Below are 20,380 nucleotides of genomic sequence, written 5' to 3'. Positions count from 1 at the left end.
ACAATCATGAATGTATGGCAAAAGGACGATAAAAATAGAACAGTACATTGTGGGTATGCATGTCTAAAGGATCGAATAAATGAGTCAGTACGATGTGGGTATATATGGCTAAGGGACCGTATAAATGGGTCACTCCGACGTGGGTATGTAAGTCAAGGAGCCATATAAATGGGTAAGTACAGTGTGGACATTTAAGGCATGGGGCCATATAAATGGGTCACTACAAATGTGTATATCTATGGCAAGTAGCCTATATACATGTGTCACTACATTAAAATGACAATACATATAAAATTTCAAAGCGTATAAATCTCTTGACGCTGTACCTGTCACTGTCTTGTCTGTATATATGCCCGAAGCTGTTTGGAATCCTCTAGCACTTATAATGATAGTCAGTGTTGAATGCAAGTTTTGAAGCCGGATTATTTTAGCAATGAATAGTTGACAAAGAGAATCGGATGGACGCCAATTTATTACTGTAACCCTGGATTGTTTTACTCGTATTTCAGTAAACTATGGTACGAAGTTTCTAGTACGTATACGCAGTGCCGGATTGAGGCCTTCCAAATCCGCAAGCACTGAAAATGTTGTCATGCTCCCCAGCCCCACAAAATGTGAAACTCAAAGAAACAATAATAAAAGCAATAAAAGAGGGACAATACCAGTGATGCCATCATTTCAAATCACAATACTCGTACATGCAGATTGAAATGGTCAAATATAATTCAATCAATTTTATCATCAAAAATTCATCCGACATTTTTAGGATACCCTTATTGGGCTGGTGGCCTAAGCACGGGCGTAGCGTGCTTAATGGATCATCCGGTACTGTGTGAACGGTAAATTACCAATGAAGCGGTTTTTGCGGTTCTATGATAAATAGTTTACAAAATATATTACGTCCTCTTCCTTCGTTTTGTTTCGTTTAAATGTATTTATCCTTCCATTGTCTGTTGTTATAAAATCTCGAGTAAGATTTCTGACTGATACATTCGCTGAAAAACATTTTTCAATTACACGTTATATCCAGCCTATTGCGTATCCCAAAATGATGACCATGAAACCAGAAGTCTTGCACGAGAGGCACTCAGCACTATCGCCGCGAAATAAGCTCCTCTATTCGTAGCCGTTTTACTATCCTGTTTTCCATAATATGTCTTCGCCGACCAGATAGGCGGCCATGTATGTATGTTAAGCTAATAATAAAATAGTTCCAAACACTTGGCCCCTTTACCTTGCTTTGTTTTCATGACTTCCTATGGTCAGTCTAATAAATGTCTTGATTGTAATTTGAACTAAGTACACTTTTTCATAATAGTGTTCTAACGTGTTTTTTGTGAAAGACGTAGAATTGCCGATGTTTACTGGGGTACATGTATTGTCCAGTCTTCAGTTTCGGTGGAGCGTAGATTTTTGCAAGTTGTCAAGCTCTTTAATTTCGAGGGTAAATAAATCTTGCATGACGCCAAGAATTTCATAATTCCTAAATGGAAATGATCGATTTTATAAAGCGCCAGAACTTCTGAAGTTTGGCATCAGACGGTACTGAATAAAAAGGCAAAATAACTCGTCGGGCAACATTTTCGTACTGAAATTCTCCAAGAAAAGTGAACCATTAATTCAAAATCATGCTCTATGTCGGAAAAGCAAGGTAAAATACTCGGGTGTCACTATGAACCTGATTACCAACTTTCAACGACATCATCCCATCTTAGCCCCCAATGCAACCAGAGCTGGGAAGATGCAGATTAAATAAGAGTTAATCTCGTGTAGCTCTGACTTTCTTTTTCTCTGTATTTACTTTCTTTGTTTATTTTGTATTCTACGTGAAGATGTATTGTCTTTAGGAAACACTTTAGATGATCTACACTATTAGCCAAAAATTTTACAAGTGTAATTTTGGCCTATACACAGCCTAACATGAATAAATTTACTGCTGTCGTGAATGAACGCGTACACGATCGTGCTAGTTTTATTATCTCACTAATTATATTCATATTTAGTCTTTATAAAATCACTAAAATATACGATAATCAGCAAATCGGCCGGCCTAGATATAATTCACCTTAAAAGTTTTGACATTTTAACATTCTCAATCTCTAAGTGACTGAAGGAAGTCATTAACTGTAGTATCAATTCCTGTAAATATTCAGAGTCGTTGAAATTTGCAAAAGTTTTAGCAATGTATAAGATAAATGGAAAGAGTGACACATATACCTATTAACCCATATCTTTTCTAATTCGTTACACAAATTATTAATAAATAAAAAAAACATATCAGCAAACATCTTTTCGAAAACCTTAACAAGTATTAACTCTTTCATAGACCACATTCAGGTTCACAACAAAAATATTAATGTTAAAACTGCACTAATCAAACGTACAGACACCTGGCAACTACAGATCGAATCTATAAGGGCCTTTTGCTATACATACCCATATGGTACTGACCATTTATAAGGGCCTCTTGCCATACATATCCACGCAAAATATGTTCTTTTGAATACCTTTTGTAGAACTAATATCGTTGTGAACGGTGACTTTAGTAAATAAAATATAAAAATAAATGATTATAATAAAACATAACTCGTCGAGAAATCTGTAAACTGTTATATTTTCAAACTTTCTGATATATATATATATATATATATATATATATATATATATATATATATATATATATATATATAATGGTCATGAGCAAAAGTGTATAGCATAAGAGATATACAGATTCAGTACCATAGATAGTATATACTTCCTACATTTATACAATTTGTTTAGTAAAACAATAATTTCCTGCATCGGTATGAAAATCTCCTTCATTGAAAACTCAACTATCCTGCATTCGCACTATGCAATTATTACACGTAAATTGAGCCAAGTGGTATATACTTCTATATTGCTCCAGTCATCCATTATCAGATCACGTTATTCATCTTGCACAATCTCCATTTTATACACGAGTATATGCACCCTTGTCTTTGTTCGCATGTCTATACAATTGAATTCGTTTATGCATATGTAACTTATTTTTGATGAATGTATGTACGTGATTTATGTTCGTGTTTCTTTGTTTGCGCATGTGTAGTCTTTCCTCATATGACTATAATGTGCATGTGTAGTCGATGATTTGTTTTTCGTCTGTGTCAGCTCTCCCTCTAACAATGTAATGTACACGTCCATTAATGACTACATGAATGTGTATTGTCGAAAGATAACACAATACCATTGCACTCAAATTGTCCGCCTATGCGAACGAGATCCCGTGATATCTCAGTTGGTAGAGCGGAGGACTGTAGAAGAATAAAAAGCTATCCTTAGGTCACCGGTTCAAATCCGGTTCGCGGGATTATATTTTTAACGATTATTGAGCTCGCTAAGAATTATTGAATATGGACTTAACTATTGATGCTGCTTTCCAACGTGAAAACGTGTTTTGGGTCATGTGTCCATCAATGTGCTGCTCGTGCATGTTTACTTTTCGTGCTCCTCCTAAGCAGAGTGATGTGGAGATAACGGTAGCTGCCTTAGCTAGGTGCGAACGATGCCATCGCACAGGGCCCGCTTACCTGGGGTGGGGGTGAGCAGGGAAAGAATTTTGGAGTTTGATCTGTTTATAATTAAATTAGATTATAGACTTAAGTGATTATTAAATAATGTGGGCCATCTCCGATCAACAACATTTTTGTTTCATTTAGCTTTAACAATTTGAATCATATCGTTATGATGTCGGCAGTGTAGCCGTTTGTATTGGTATCTAGCAATAAGGCATCATCCCGCAGACTTGTGACATAATGTAATGCCCAGTCACACCAGTCCTTACACTAACCTCTTAATGCTCAGCGCCAAGCCAGGCGAATGCTGTGGTACCATTGGTACGACGCGGCCGAAAATCGGACCTTCGACCTCCCCCATCCGACGCAGATTCTCTCACCACTTAGGCCACTGGATCGGTCCCGATCACCAACTAACTTCAGTTAATTCTATGTAAATTTATCAGTAAGAAATGGTTTGAAATATTCTTCGAATAATACAAATTTGACTCCAAAATAAAATTTATATTTAAAATAATCTAATTTAATTATAAACAGAACAAACACCACAATCATCTCCCTGCCACCCCCACTCCAAGTACGCGGGCCTATTGCGATCGCCCCTTTCGATCCTGGCTAAGGCTGCTACCGTTATCGCCATATCACTCTGCTTAGGAGGAGCACGAGACGTAAATGGGCACGAGCAGCACAGTGATTGACACATGACCCAAATCACGTCTCAACGTTGGAAAGCAGCATCAATAGTTTAGTCGATATTCAATAATTCATAATACGCTCAAATAATCAGTTAAAAATATCATCCCGCGAACCGGATTTGAACCGGTGACCTAAGGATAGCTTTTTTATTCTTCTACAGTCCTCCGCTCTACCAACTGAGCTATCACGGGATCTTGTTCGCATACGCAGAGAATTTTATGGCAACGGTAATGTGCTACCTTCGGACAATACACCTTGATGTATTTATTAATGGACGTTTACATTACATTTTTAGATGGAGAGCTGACACAGACGAAAAACAAATCATCGACTGCATATGCACATCATAGTCATATGAGGAAAAGACAACACATGCTCATAGGAACACTTACATGAAAAACGTACATACATTCATCAAAATTAAGTTACATATGCATAAACGCGTTCACGTGTATAGACATGCGAATAAAGGCAAGGATGCACATACTCGTGTATAAAATGGAGATTGTGCAAGATCAAGAACGTGACCGGACAATGGATGACTGAAGCAATATAGAGGTATATACCACTTGGCTCAATTTACGTGTGATAATTGCAAACTGAGAGTGCAGGATATTTGTGTTTTCAATGCAGGACATTTTCATACCGATGCAGGAAAATATTGTTTTACCTAAAACTAATTTTATAAATGTAGAAAGTATATACTAACTATGGTACTGAATGTGCATATCTCATATACTATACACTTTTGCTTATTACCACTTTATATATATCTCATGAAGTTCGAAAGTATAATAGTGTACAGACTTCACGACGAGTTATTTTTCATTATAATCACTTATTTCTATATTATGCACGAAAGTCGCCGTTCACAAAAATTCTAATTCTATACACGCAATTCGAAAAGCATCTTTCTAGAGTGGGTACGTATGGCTTGAGGCCCTTATAAATGGTCAAAACAGTATGGGTATGTATGGCAAGAGGCCCTTATAAATGGTCAGTACAGTATGGGTACTTATGGCAAGAGGCACTTATAAATGGTCAAGACAGTATGGGTATGTATGGCGAGAGGCCCTTATAAATGGTCAGTACAGTATGGGTGTGTATGGCAAGAGGCCTTTATAAATGGCCAGTACAGTATGGATATGAACGGCATGACGACCTTATAAACGGTAAGGGAAATTTCGGTATCTTTGGCAGGTATCCCGCAAACATAGATAAGGAAGGTGTGGATGGTCATGGCCAACAACAACAAAAAACAAGATATAAACTGGTCTTTATAACGTGGGTATGTAAGGCAAGGGAGCGTGAAAATTGGTCGGTACAATCATGAATGTATGGCAAAAGGACGATAAAAATAGAACAGTACATTGTGGGTATGCATGTCTAAAGGATCGAATAAATGAGTCAGTACGATGTGGGTATATATGGCTAAGGGACCGTATAAATGGGTCACTCCGACGTGGGTATGTAAGTCAAGGAGCCATATAAATGGGTAAGTACAGTGTGGGCATTTAAGGCATGGGGCCATATAAATGGGTCACTTCAAATGTGTATATCTATGGCAAGTAGCCTATATAAATGTGTCACTACATTAAAATGACAATACATATAAAATTTCAAAGCGTATAAATCTCTTGACGCTGTACCTGTCACTGTCTTGTCTGTATATATGCCCAAAGCTGTTTGGAATCCTCTAGCACTTATAATGATAGTCAGTGTTGAATGCAAGTTTTGAAGCCGGATTATTTTAGCAATGAATAGTTGACAAAGAGAATCGGATGGACGCCAATTTATTAGTGTAACCCTGGATTGTTTTACTCGTATTTCAGTAAACTATGGTACGAAGTTTCTAGTACGTATACGCAGTGCCGGATTGAGGCCTTCCAAATCCGCAAGCACTGAAAATGTTGTCATGCTCCCCAGCCCCACAAAATGTGAAACTCAAAGAAACAATAATAAAAGCAATAAAAGAGGGACAATACCAGTGATGCCATCATTTCAAATCACAATACTCGTACATGCAGATTGAAATGGTCAAATATAATTCAATCAATTTTATCATCAAAAATTCATCCGACATTTTTAGGATACCCTTATTGGGCTGGTGGCCTAAGCACGGGCGTAGCGTGCTTAATGGATCATCCGGTACTGTGTGAACGGTAAATTACCAATGAAGCGGTTTTTGCGGTTCTATGATAAATAGTTTACAAAATATATTACGTCCTCTTCCTTCGTTTTGTTTCGTTTAAATGTATTTATCCTTCCATTGTCTGTTGTTATAAAATTTCGAGTAAGATTTCTGACTGATACATTCGCTGAAAAACATTTTTCAATTACACGTTATATCCAGCCTATTGCGTATCCCAAAATGATGACCATGAAACCAGAAGTCTTGCACGAGAGGCACTCAGCACTATCGCCGCGAAATAAGCTCCTCTATTCTTAGCCGTTTTACTATCCTGTTTTCCATAATATGTCTTCGCCGACCAGATAGGCGGCCATGTATGTATGTTAAGCTAATAATAAAATAGTTCCAAACACTTGGCCCCTTTACCTTGCTTTGTTTTCATGACTTCCTATGGTCAGTCTAATAAATGTCTTGATTGTAATTTGAACTAAGTACACTTTTTCATAATAGTGTTCTAACGTGTTTTTTTGTGCAAGACGTAGAATTGCTGATGTTTACTGGGGTACATGTATTGTCCAGTCTTTAGTTTCGGTGGAGCGTAGTTTTTTGCAAGTTGTCAAGCTCTTTAATTTCGAGGGTAAATAAATCTTGCATGACGCCAAGAATTTCATAATTCCTAAATGGAAATGATCGGTTTTATAAAGCGCCAGAACTCCTGAAGTTTGGCATCAGACGGTACTGAATAAAAAGGCAAAATAACTCGTCGGGCAACATTTTCGTACTGAAATTCTCCAAGAAAGTGAACCATTAATTCAAAATCATGCTCTATGTCGGAAAGGCAAGGTAAAATACTCGGGTGTCACTATGAACCTGATTACCAACTTTCAACGACATCATCCCATCTTAGCCCCCAATGCAACCAGAGCTGGGAAGATGCAGATTAAATAAGAGTTAATCTCGTGTAGCTCTGACTTTCTTTTTCTCTGTATTTACTTTCTTTGTTTATTTTGTATTCTACGTGAAGATGTATTGTCTTTAGGAAACACTTTAGATGATCTACACTTATTAGCCAAAAATTTTACAAGTGTAATTTTGGCCTATACACAGCCTAACATGAATAAATTTACTGCTGTCGTGAATGAACGCGTACACGATCGTGCTAGTTTTATTATCTCACTAATTATATTCATATTTAGTCTTTGTAAAATCGCTAAAATATACGATAATCAGCAAATCGGCCGGTATAGATATAATTCACCTCAAAAGTTTTGACATTTTCACTTTCTCAATCTCTAAGTGACTGAAAGAAGTAATTAACTGTAGTATCAATTCCTGTAAATATTCAGAGTCGTTTAAATTTGCAAAAGTTTTAGCAATGTATAAGATAAATGGAAAGAGTGACACATATACCTATTAACCCATATCTTTTCTAATTCGTTACACAAATTATTAATAAATTAAAAAAACATATCAGCAAACATCTTTTCGAAAACCTTAACAAGTATTAACTCTTTCATAGACCACATTCAGGTTCACAACAAAAATATTAATGTTCAAACTGCACTAATCAAACGTACAGACACCTGGCAACTACCGATCGAATCTATAAGGGCCTTTTGCTATACATACCCATATGGTACTGACCATTTATAAGGGCCTCTTGCCATACATATCCACGCAAAAGATGTTCTTTTGAATACCATTTGTAGAACTAATATCGTTGTGAACGGTGACTTTAGTAAATAAAATATAGAAATAAATGATTATAATAAAACATAACTCGTCGAGAAATCTGTAAACTGTTATATTTTCAAACTTTCTGATATATATATATATATATATATATATATATATATATATATATATATATATATATATATATATATATATATATATATATTTATATATATATATATATAATGGTCATGTGCAAAAGTGTTTAGCATAAGAGATATACAGATTCAGTACCATAGATAGTATATACTTCCTACATTTATACAATTTGTTTAGTAAAACAATAATTTCGTGCATCGGTATGAAAATCTCCTTCATTGAAAACTCAACTATCCTGCATTCGCACTATGCAATTATTACACGTAAATTGAGCCAAGTGGTATATACCTCTATATTGCTCCAGTCATCCATTATCAGATCACGTTCTTCATCTTGCACAATCTTCATATTATACACGAGTGTATGCACCCTTGTCTTTGTTCGCATGTCTATACAATTGAATTCGTTTATGCATATGTAACTTAATTTTGATGAATGTATGTACGTGATTTATGTTCGTGTGTCTTTGTTTGCGCATGTGTAGTCTTTCCTCATATGACTATAATGTGCATGTGTAGTCGATGATTTGTTTTTCGTCTGTGTCAGCTCTCCCTCTAACAATGTAATGTACATGTCCATTAATGAGTTCATGAATGTGTATTGTCGAAAGATAACACAATACCATTGCACTCAAATTGTCCGCCTATGCGAACGAGATCCCGTGATAGCTCAGTTGCTAGAGCTCCTTAGGTCACCGGTTCAAATCCGGTTCGCGGGATTATATTTTTAACGATTATTGAGCTTGCTAAGAATTATTGAATATGGACTTAACTATTGATGCTGCTTTCCAACGTGAAAACGTGTTTTGGGTCATGTGTCCATCAATGTGCTGCTCGTGCATGTTTACTTTTCGTGCTCCTCCTAAGCAAAGTGATGTGGAGATAACGGTAGCTGCCTTAGCTAGGTACGAACGATGCGATCGCACAGGGCCCGCTTACCTGGGGTGGAAGTGAGAAGGAAAGAATTTTGGAGTTTGATCTGTTTATAATTAAATTAGATTATAGACTTAAGTGATCATTAAATAATGTGGGCCATCTCCAATCAACAACTTTTTTGTTTCATTTAGCTTTAACAATTTGAATCATATCGTTATGATGTCGGCAGTGTAGCCGTTTGTAGTGGTATCTAGCAATAAGGCATCATCCCGCAGACTTGTGGCATAATGTAATGCCCAGTCACACCAGTCCTTACACTAACCTCTTAATGCTCAGCGCCAAGCCAGGCGAATGCTGTGGTACCATTGGTACGACGCGGCCGAAAATCGGACCTTCGACCTCCCCCATCCGACGCAGATTCTCTCACCACTTAGGCCACTGGATCGGTCCCGATCACCAACTAACTTCAGTTAATTCTATGTAAATTTGTCACTGAAGAAATGGTTTGAAATATTCTTCGAATAATACAAATTTGACTCCAAAATAAAATTTATATTTTAAATAATCTAATTTAATTATAAACAGAACAAACACCAAAATTAACTCCCTGCCACCCCCACTCGAAGTACGCGGGCCTATTGCGATCGCCCCTTTCGAACCTGGCTCAGGCTGCTACCGTTATCGCCACATCACTCTGCTTAGGAGGAGCACGAGACGTAAATGGGCACGCGCAGCACAGTGATTGACACATGACCCAAATCACGTCTCAACGTTGGAAAGCAACATCAACTGTTTCATCAATAGATTAGGTGATATTCAATAATTCATAATACGCTCAATAATCAGTTAAAAATATTTGAACCGGTGACCTAAGGATAGCTTTTTTATTCTTCTACAGTCCTCCGCTCTACCAACTGAGCTATCACGGGATCTTGTTCGCATACGCGGAGAATTTTATGGCAACGGTAATGTGCTACCTTCGGACAATACACCTTGATGTATTTATTAATGGACGTTTACATGACATTTTCAGATGGAGAGCTGACACAGACGAAAAACAAATCATCGACTGCATATGCACATCATAGTCATATGAGGAAAAGACAACACATGCGCATAGGAACACTTACATAAATCACGTACATACATTCATCAAAATTAAGTTACAAATGCATAAACGCGTTCACGTGTATAGACATGCGAACAAAGGCAAGGATGCACATACTCGTGTATAAAATGGAGATTGTGCAAGATGAAGAACGTGATCTGATAATGGATGACTGGAGCAATATAGAGGTATATACCACTTGGCTCAATTTACGTGTGATAATTGCATAGTAAGAGTGCAGGATATTTGTGTTTTCTATGCAGGAGATTTTCATACCGATGCAGGAAAATATTGTTTTACCTAAAACTAATTTTATAAATGTAGAAAGTATATACTAACTATGGTACTGAATCTGCATATCTCGTACACTATATGCTTTTGCTTATTACCACTATATATATATATATATATATATATATATATATATATATATATATATATATATATATATATATACACACATCTCATGAAGTTCGAAAATATAATAGTGTACAGACTTCACGACGAGTTATTTTTCATTATAATCACTTATTTCTATGTTATATTCGAAAGTCTCCGTTCACAACAATATTAATTCTCCACATGCAATTCGAAAAGCACCTTTCTAGAGTGGGTACGTATGGCTTGAGGCCCTTATAAATGGTCAAAACAGTATGGGTATGTATGGCAAGAGGCCCTTATAAATGGTCAGTACAGTATTCGTATGTATGGCATGAGGCCCTTATAAATGGTCAGTACAGTATTGTGGCGAGAGGCACTTATAAATGGTCAAAACAGTATGGGCATGTATGGCAAGAGGCCCTTACAAATGGTCAGTACAGTATGGGTGTGTATGGCAAGAGGCCTTTATAAATGGCCAGTACAGTATGGATATGAACGGCATGACGCCCTTATAAACGATCAGGGAAATTTCGGTATCTTTGGCAGGTATCCCGCAAACATAGATAAGGAAGGTGTGGATGGTCATGGCCAACAACAACAAAAAACAAGATATAAACTGGTCTTTATAACGTGGGTATGTAAGGCAAGGGAGCATGAAAATTGGTCGGTACAATCATGAATGTATTGCGAATGGACGATATAAATAGGACAGTACATTGTGGGTATGCATGTCTAAAGGATCGTATAAATGAGTCAGTACGATGTGGATATATATGGCTAAGGGGCCGTATAAATGGGTCACTCCGACGTGGGTATGTAAGTCAAGAAGCCATATAAATGGATAAGTACAGTGTGGGCATTTAAGGCATGGGGCCATATAAATGGGTCACTTCAAATGTGTATATCTATGGCAAGTAGCCTATATAAATGTGTCACTACATTAAAATGATAATACATATAAAATTTCAAAGCGTATAAATCTCTTGACGCTGTACCTGTCACTGTCTTGTCTGTATATATGCCCAAAGCTGTTTGGAATCCTCTAGCACTTATAATGATAGTCAGTGTTGAATGCAAGTTTTGAAACCGGATTATTTTAGCAATGAATAGTTGACAAAGAGAATCGGATGGACGCCAATTTATTAGTGTATCGCTGGGTTGTTTTACTCGTATTTCAGTAAACTATGGTACGGATTTTGCTAGTACGTATACGCAGTGCCGGATTGAGGCCTTCCAAATCCGCAAGCACTGAAAATGTTGTCATGCTCCCCAGCCCCACAAAATGTGAAACTCAAAGAAACAATATTAAAAGCAACAAAAGAGGGACAATGCCAGTGATGCCATCATTTCAAATCACAATACTCGTACATGCAGATTGAAATGGTCAAATATAATTCAATCAATTTTATCATCAAAAATTCATCCGACATTTTTAGGATACCCTTATTGGGCTGGTGGCCTAAGCACGGGCGTAGCGTGCTTAATGGATCATCCGGTACTGCGTGAACGGTAAATTACCAATGTAGCGGTTTTTGCGGTTCTTCGATAAATAGTTTACAAAATATATTACGTCCTCTGCCTTCGTTTTGTTTCGTTTAAATGTATTATGACAGAATTTGTTAGTACAAGTAACAAGATTGAAAATTCCTCTAAATTGTATTAAGAGTAAATTTTGATTAAATTGTATTAGAAGTAAATTGATAAATCATATTGGAAGCAGTTTTCTACTAAAATATATTGAGATTGAATCCATTTATTTGTGTTACAATTATATACTACTATTCAACAAAGATTACGCTATTATGATCAAGTACGAACCATCTTATACAAAACATTACTTGTATCTCAGACTCAGCACAAAAAGAGTACATTCATTAGGTTACGTAAATAGAAGAGCTAGACAGATTCCATAGATTTTTCTAGAGGGCAAATGTGCTGATCTTGCAGAAGTACCTACGTAATAATGTACATAGACCTAGACAATAATCTGTAAGAGACTACGAAGCCTCACTTTGAGATTCTGGCAAACGCAAGAGCTAGGAACACGTCATATTTGGCGTTGTCTTAAGAAACTGGTATAAAAGCTCCAGCCACGGGCCGACACCAGTTTTGCTGGCCAGAGGCTCAAACAGACTTTTGTCTTTACAGGTAAGATTATGATCTATGTACAATTTTTCATAGCATAAGACTTTTAGTGTTATAAGAATGTTTACTGTTAAGATGTTAACTTAACATCAGTATGTTTAAACATTAGATTATTTTGATATTTCTTTGCTATTCTTTAATATAATGTAACGGAAAGTTTAATTGTTTGAAGAACTTATATTTACTTATAACTATATTATTGATTATATTAAAAGCAACGTTCGCTACCAACTTCATACTCAGTAATAGTTAATTTAGAAATAAAATACTCTTTAAATAATAGAGTTTAATATGCTGACCTTTTAGAATAAATTCAGTAAAATGTATTTCAATTACGATATTAGACTGAAATATTGAATTTTAGATTCTTTTGCTATCGTGAATTTATTCGATATTTAAGTATCTGTATTACATTCTAAACGGTAGTTAATATACAAGTACGATCTTGGTAAATGAAAGAATATCGTAGTTTTATATGTATTTCTTATATCCGTAAATTGAGCTTGTTGTAGTTTGATATTGAAATGTAAGTTTATATGTTGAGTATTTCAATAAAGTTTTGCTGGCCAGAGGCTCAAACAGACTTTTGTCTTTACAGCTCGATCCCGAGTACCTTCAATTCCCCAAGAATGTAGTCACGTCTTCATCATCGAGCGACAGTTACATCAAATGACTTGAACTTCCTTTCTTCTCTCTCTCTCTCTCTCTCTCTCTCTCTCTCTCTCGGAACTGAGAAACGGATTGACTTTGAGTTTACGAAGCGATACCCTTCATAAAAGCTGGAGGAGAATAAAATGAAGTGGAAACAATGGATAAAGTGTCACTCCGCATAATGATGATTCACGCGATAGACTCGCGCCAAAACCTTTGCGACCATCAGACGTCACGCCGCCCAGCTACGCTACATGAACTCCGGAACGACTTGACAACTCTTCTGTGATTTTCGTACTTTTCGCACACAAGAAGGGTTTGTTGTGAAACATCAGCGCCAGAAACATTACAAAGGCAACGAACATATTTCAAGTATACAATGTATACATCGCCGGTGAGAATTCTTCTTGCAGTAACACCTGAAATTCCAGACATGTCGAATGCATGCTATACATAGTCCAGCCCCGAATTCGAGCTACCTTCAATCCAGTCTGAAATACATCTATCCATGCCAAGAACAGATATTTCCATGGGTCCAACAGCGACATCTCCGCCAGGCCCCAAGTCAACGACAGTAGCAACAACAGTTTCCTTTCCAGTGATAGTGACTTGAACTTTTACAATTTGAACTCTTTCTATGTTAAAGACAATAAGTGTATTGTTTACTATTCATTTAATATACAATTCGTTTCATAAGGAGAATATTTCTGGACTGTGGTAATTCTCACACAGGTATGTTTTTGCTATACCATATTTTGTATCTTGAATTACAAAAAAATACAAGGTTAGTGCGATAATTTCAAACTATTTCCAAACAAAATGATATAATTTATGCTGTTTTTAATTTCTTATTTAATAACAATAACGTTTTCTATATACCTACTTCAGTAACATTCATCACGCTAGCTAAGATTTCTACTACAGAGAGTGAATGAACCTATCGACTTTAACTTGCATCCCAGACTAAGCTTTTACATCAGACCTGTTCGTACTGAAATCTGAAACCACCGTATACACGTTTCGTAGCCTACACATATAACAACGTCTTACCGTATTCGCATATCTTAGGGAGAATTGTAATTTCCGCCTAGCCGTCTCGAACATATTGATGCAGATGTTTATTGTGTCAGCCCAATGGGTTCGATGATGTTATTGAGAGTTTTCTCTTATGTTTTTATACGAATCGTACGAATACATACCTTATGGTATTGTGTCACGGCGATAACGCCATAGAAACTGCTCTAATGCCTTCAAACCAATCAGAAGAGGTGTTACCTTCACTGGTTAGGTAACATCGATTGATGTTGTCGTGTTGTTCATTATATATGTATGCTAAAATGATAAATTAGTCAAAGTGTCGGAGCGATTACTCGAAACCGAGTTTTCCGCGTTGCATAGCTCTCATAAGACATGAGCAGCTATTGGCCTACATACGGCCAACTTCTGCGTCTACTTTGTTTGAAACGATAACGGCGATACATTCTCTTTGCTACGTCACAGGTAACTTCGGTAATACACGCCCATTTCAAAGTTGTACTAGACCACACCAACCAGTGTTACGAGTATAATGATATTTTCACTTTTGCTCATATGTTAGATGCGATTTCTATTTCATACATACGCAGTTTAAGGTTTGATTGCAAGTGAATAGACGTTATGGTTATAAGGTAGGACATAACACAACACTAAAATTGTTACTTTCCTTATTCTTGGCTAATACCAAATTCTTATGACATTCTCTTCGCAACCATTTTTACTTCATTGTTTCTGTTATTTCTTGTTGATATTATCTATGCCATAGGAAGATAAACTCAATATCGGCTCACTAGTACTATCCATAAGAACAGGAATTCTTCTTACCACACTTGGCTGAAGCAAAATAATAACCGTAGTCACCAAAAAATATGTAATGCTGATGTTACACAAAGTAAATTCTTTATAAATAAAAAATAACAAAAAAAAGAGTAAAGTAACATACAAAAAAGAAAGATTAAAGATAACAAGAACTGCATGCTAATATTAGAGTTATAATTATTTAATAAGCTTAGTCGAAGAAGTAGATTGCGTATAATTCTACTGAGTATTTGTCAGCGCTTTTTCTCATTGTAATTTTTGTATTTTACTCCGTATTTGCAGTGTTTGTTTCTCTCATTGTACCTTTTGATATTTTATGAATACTTGCATTGTTTTTCTCATTGTATATTTTGTATTTTATTCTCTATTTGCAGTGTTTTTCTCACGTTTTCTTGAATTTACAATATATTTCACAACGTTTTATTATTGAATGTCCTGATCCGTCATCTTTTGCCTTCTATTTATGAATGTAATTTTTTTCTCTCGAGCCTCGAGGACTCGGCTCAAATGAACCGGAGGGTATTATTATGACAGAATTTTTTAGTACAAGTAACAAGATTGAAAATTCCTCTAAATTGTATTAAGAGTAAATTTTGATTAAATTGTATTAGAAGTAAATTGATAAATCATATTGGAAGCAGTTTTCTACTAAAATATATTGAGATTGAATCCATTTATTTGTGCTACAATTATATACTCCTATTCAACAAAGATTACGCTATTATGATCAAATACGAACCATCTTATACAAAACATTACTTGTATCTCAGACTCAGCACAAAAAGAGTACATTCATTAGGTTACGTAAATAGAAGAGCTAGACAGATTCCATAGATTTTTCTAGAGGGCAAATGTGCTGATCTTGCAGAAGTACCTACGTAATAATGTACATAGACCTAGACAATAATCTGTAAGAGACTACGAAGCCTCACTTTGAGATTCTGGCAAACGCATGAGCTAGGAACACGCCATATTTGGCGTTGTCTTAAGAAACTGGTATAAAAGCTCCAGCCACGGGCCGACACCAGTTTTGCTGGCCAGAGGCTCAAACAGACTTTTGTCTTTACAGGTAAGATTATGATCTATGTACAATTTTTCATAGCATAAGACTTTTAGTGTTATAAGAATTTTTAGTGTTAAGATGTTAACCTAACATCAGTATGTTTAAACATTAGATTATTTTAATATTTCTTTGCTATTCTTTAATATAATGTAACGGAAAGTTTAATTGTTTGAAGAACTTATATTTACTTATAATTATATTATTGATTATATAAAAAGCAACGTTCGCTACCAACTTCATACTCAGTAATAGTTAATTTAGAAATAAAATACTCTTTAAATAATAGAGTTTAATATGCTGACCTTTTAGAATAAATTCAGTAAAATATATTTCAATTACGATATTAGACTGAAATATTGAATTTTAGATTCTTTTGTTATCGTGAATTTATTCGATATTTAATTATCTGTATTACATTCTAAACGGTAGTTAATATACAAGTACGATCTTGGTAAATGAAAGAATATCGTAGTTTTATATGTATTTCTTATATCCGTAAATTGAGCTTGTTGTAGTTTGATATTGAAATGTAAGTTTATATGTTGAGTATTTCAATAAAGTTTTGCTGGCCAGAGGCTCAAACAGACTTTTGTCTTTACAGCTCGATCCCGAGTACCTTCAATTCCCCAAGAATGTAGTCACGTCTTCATCATCGAGTGACGCTTACATCAAATGACTTGAACTTCCTTTCTTCTCTCTCTCTCTCTCTCTCTCTCTCTCGGAACTGAGAAACGGATTGACTTAAAGTTTACGAAGCTAACCCCTTCGTAAAAAATGTATTTACCCTTCCATTGTCTGTTGTTATAAAATCTCGAATAAGATTTCTGACAGATACATTCGCTGAAAAACATTTTTCAATTACACGTTCTATCCAGCCTATTGCGTATCCCAAAATGATGACCATGAAACCAGAAGTCTTGCACGAGAGGCACTCAGCACTATCGCCGCGAAATAAGCTCCTCTATTCTTAGCCGTTTTACTATCCTGTTTTCCATAATATGTCTTCGCCGACCAGATACGCGGGCATGTATGTATGTTAAGCTAATAATAAAATAGTTCCAAACACTTGGCCCCTTTACCTTGCTTTGTTTTCATGACTTCCGCTGGTCAGTCTAATAAATGTCTTGATTGTAATTTGAACTAAGTACACTTTTTCATAATAGTGTTCTAACGTGTTTTTTGTGAAAGACGTAGAATTGCCGATGTTTACTGGGGTACATGTATTGTCCAGTCTTCAGTTTCGGTGGAGCGTAGTTTTTTGCAAGTTGTCAAGCTCTTTAATTTCGAGGGTAAATAAATCTTGCATGACGCCAAGAATTTCATAATTCCTAAATGGAAATGATCGGTTTTATAAAGCGCCAGAACTCCTGAAGTTTGGCATCAGACGGTACTGAATAAAAACCCAAAATAACCCGTCGGGTAGCATTTTGTTAATTGAAATTCTCCAAGAAAAGTGAACCATTAATTCAAAATTATGCAAGCAGAAATATATGAGACGGTTTTGCCAACCAAGTAATTCTTTGCTGTTTATTTTTTTTTTTTTTTGGTTGGACTAAAACACACGAATCAGTTTCAAACACACCCCTCGACTGTCATGGAGGTATAGACTATGCGAGGGAAAACTGGACACTACTGAGGTTTTAGAAGGAATAGCAGGTTTTCTTTTATCTTTTTTTTTTCGCTTACTAAACTGTATCTTAAAAAGTGAGGTACAAAGGATATCTATCATGCTTATCGACCATTTAATCTTTCGGAAACTTTGGATTAATAAAGAAAGAAAGAGAAGGAACGAAACATTGTAAGAAATACCTAATTGATTAGCGCTCAAAAGTCCTCAAGCAGTTGTCGCCGATTATAGGGTGATAGGTTTTCCTGGAAATACCTAACGTGATTAATACCAATACTTGGAATCAGATATTCCAAAAAGACTACTTCGAATACGACGTGTACGTGTGTTTGGGTGAATTCAGATTTATCTTAATCAATTCCATGCTATTTGGTGGATTAAACTTATGTCCATGAACATGTGTCTGTCTCCCAGGTAAGTACGCTTGTGCCTTTATGTACGTACTTCCATCGTTCGATCGTGAATTATATTTACTTTAAGACGCACGAATATATTTGTTCCTACGTATGTCTGTGTCTTCCTGTGTGCTTTCGTGTATTCTCGTGTCCGTGTGTAATTAAAGTACATGAATAAGCAACTAGACTCTAAACTTTGAAACGATTGATTAAAATTAAGTAGGCACGGGTCATTCAGAGGTTGCGACAGCTCCGGGCCATTTCGAGAGTTTAAGCCCCTAGGCTCTGGCTATATTGAAACTTTGAAATGAGTTGAATTCCAAAACGAGCCCATAACTTTTACTATATAAAGATTTAAAAGACAACTAAGTACACAACGAGAGTATTTAAGAAATCTAAAAAAAATTGTAAAATTCCTTATGGGCTGAGGTCCGGGACTTATGCCACCCCACCTACCCCCCCCCCCCCCACCTTATTGGGCCAGGCCTGAGAAGACAATATAATAGACTGATATGATTGTCCTGCCAGACGTGAGGGGGATTTTGAAAGATGAACATGTGGTTTGACTGAAATTCAACTGATTTACTTAACTACGTACATATACGAGAAAGTTGTTGCAAGTGATACTGTAGAGCTCTAGGATTAATTTATTCAAACTACAAAATCTTCGAAAATTGAAATTCAAAACCTTCGATATACCCTTTCACTCATATATCATAACAGTTTTTGATTCTGGTAGAAAGATGTTTTGTAAAATAGAACTTTCTTGTTATGTAAAGCTTGCACATAGCGGGGAACACTGATATCCCTGTACAATCGCTGGGTCTATCATGTTATTTTTTAAATATGGGATTATAGAAGACAATAAGAAAGATATACTTCCCGCGAACCGGATTTGAACCGGTGACCTAAGGATAGCTTTTTCTATATCTCTACAGTCCTCCGCTCTACCAACTGAGCTATCACGGGATATACGTGTATTTTCTATTTACTTCTTATTGGTGGTAGTCGCTTGCCTCTGGCAAATTGACTTGATGTTTACTCGTATATTACATACTGTATATATCACACAGACAGCTAACACACGGAGATCATATCATAGACTATGAATGCACATGGGAATCAAATGAGAGACGACACACAAAGGCGCACGCATGGACCTACATAAATTAATAAATATAAAGTTGCGCTAGATTAATAAATACGAACATTAAATAGACGTACGTAATCGTTAAATTACCTCAACCAAATTCTTATATGGAGGAAATTTTGTTGTTTTCAAGGAAGGATATCCATCGTCGTAAGTAAAAGTTAACTACTGACATACCCACACATACCAAATACATATTTTGTTGGGGGTGGGGGTTGTTGTTGTTTTGTCCACGTAAATTTCAGATGAATTTATAACATTTTAAGTATCGAAACAGCAACAAAATGGAACCGCTCCGGTGGCTAGTAGTTATAGCGTCCGCTTCGGATGCGGGAGGTAGTGGGTTCGATCCCCGGCCGAGTCATACCAAAGACTTTAAAAAATGCTACAAACAGCCTCCTCGCTTGGCGCTCACCATTAAGATGTTAGTGTTAGGACTGGTCGGCCTGATGTCAGGATAATGTGACTGGGTAGAACATCATGCTACATGTCTGCGGCATGATGCCCCAGTGCTAGACATTACTATAAGCTCTCACACTGCAGACATCGTAGCCATATGACTGAACAATTGTTAAAGCTACGTTAAAAATCGAAATCGCACACACAGAAACGAAACGAAAAGAAAAGTAAATAATGAAAATTCCTTCCAGCTTCTTCGGTAAAATGATAAATGAATACGTGAGCACGTTGTACAGTTTTCTAACCAGGCCAGATATCACTAAATATAATTAAGGAAAAATAAGTGTATCGAAATATTATACTAATTATGTCACTGAATCTGGATGCCCATTATACTGTCTACTAATTATGGTACTGAATCTGGATGCCCATTATACTATATAATAATTATGTCACTGAATCTGGATGCCCATTATACAGAAAACTAATTATGAGACTGCATCTGGATGCCTATTATA

General features: G+C 36.1%; 3 non-coding genes across 3 annotated transcripts; 1 reads left to right on the top strand and 2 right to left on the bottom strand.

The window, feature by feature from the left end:
• Nucleotides 1–3,262: 3,262 nt before the first annotated feature.
• On the top strand, nucleotides 3,263–3,349 carry Trnay-gua (transfer RNA tyrosine (anticodon GUA)). Its single transcript is given in 2 exon segments — nucleotides 3,263–3,299; nucleotides 3,314–3,349. It is a non-coding gene; the product is annotated as a tRNA-Tyr (tRNA).
• Nucleotides 3,350–4,353: 1,004 nt separating this feature from the next.
• Trnay-gua (transfer RNA tyrosine (anticodon GUA)) lies at nucleotides 4,354–4,441 on the bottom strand. Its single transcript is given in 2 exon segments — nucleotides 4,354–4,389; nucleotides 4,405–4,441. It is a non-coding gene; the product is annotated as a tRNA-Tyr (tRNA).
• A 14,752-nt stretch (nucleotides 4,442–19,193) lies between these two features.
• Trnay-gua (transfer RNA tyrosine (anticodon GUA)) lies at nucleotides 19,194–19,282 on the bottom strand. Its single transcript is given in 2 exon segments — nucleotides 19,194–19,229; nucleotides 19,246–19,282. It is a non-coding gene; the product is annotated as a tRNA-Tyr (tRNA).
• Between the last annotated feature and the right edge of the window lie 1,098 nt (nucleotides 19,283–20,380).

Source organism: Sinohyriopsis cumingii, chromosome 5 (genome assembly GCF_028554795.1).
Source record: "Sinohyriopsis cumingii isolate HCF-2022 chromosome 5, ASM2855479v2, whole genome shotgun sequence".
NCBI classification, from domain to species: domain Eukaryota; kingdom Metazoa; phylum Mollusca; class Bivalvia; order Unionida; family Unionidae; genus Sinohyriopsis; species Sinohyriopsis cumingii.
Note: the sequence above shows the minus strand (reverse complement) of the source record. Positions and strands in the feature narration are given on the sequence as shown.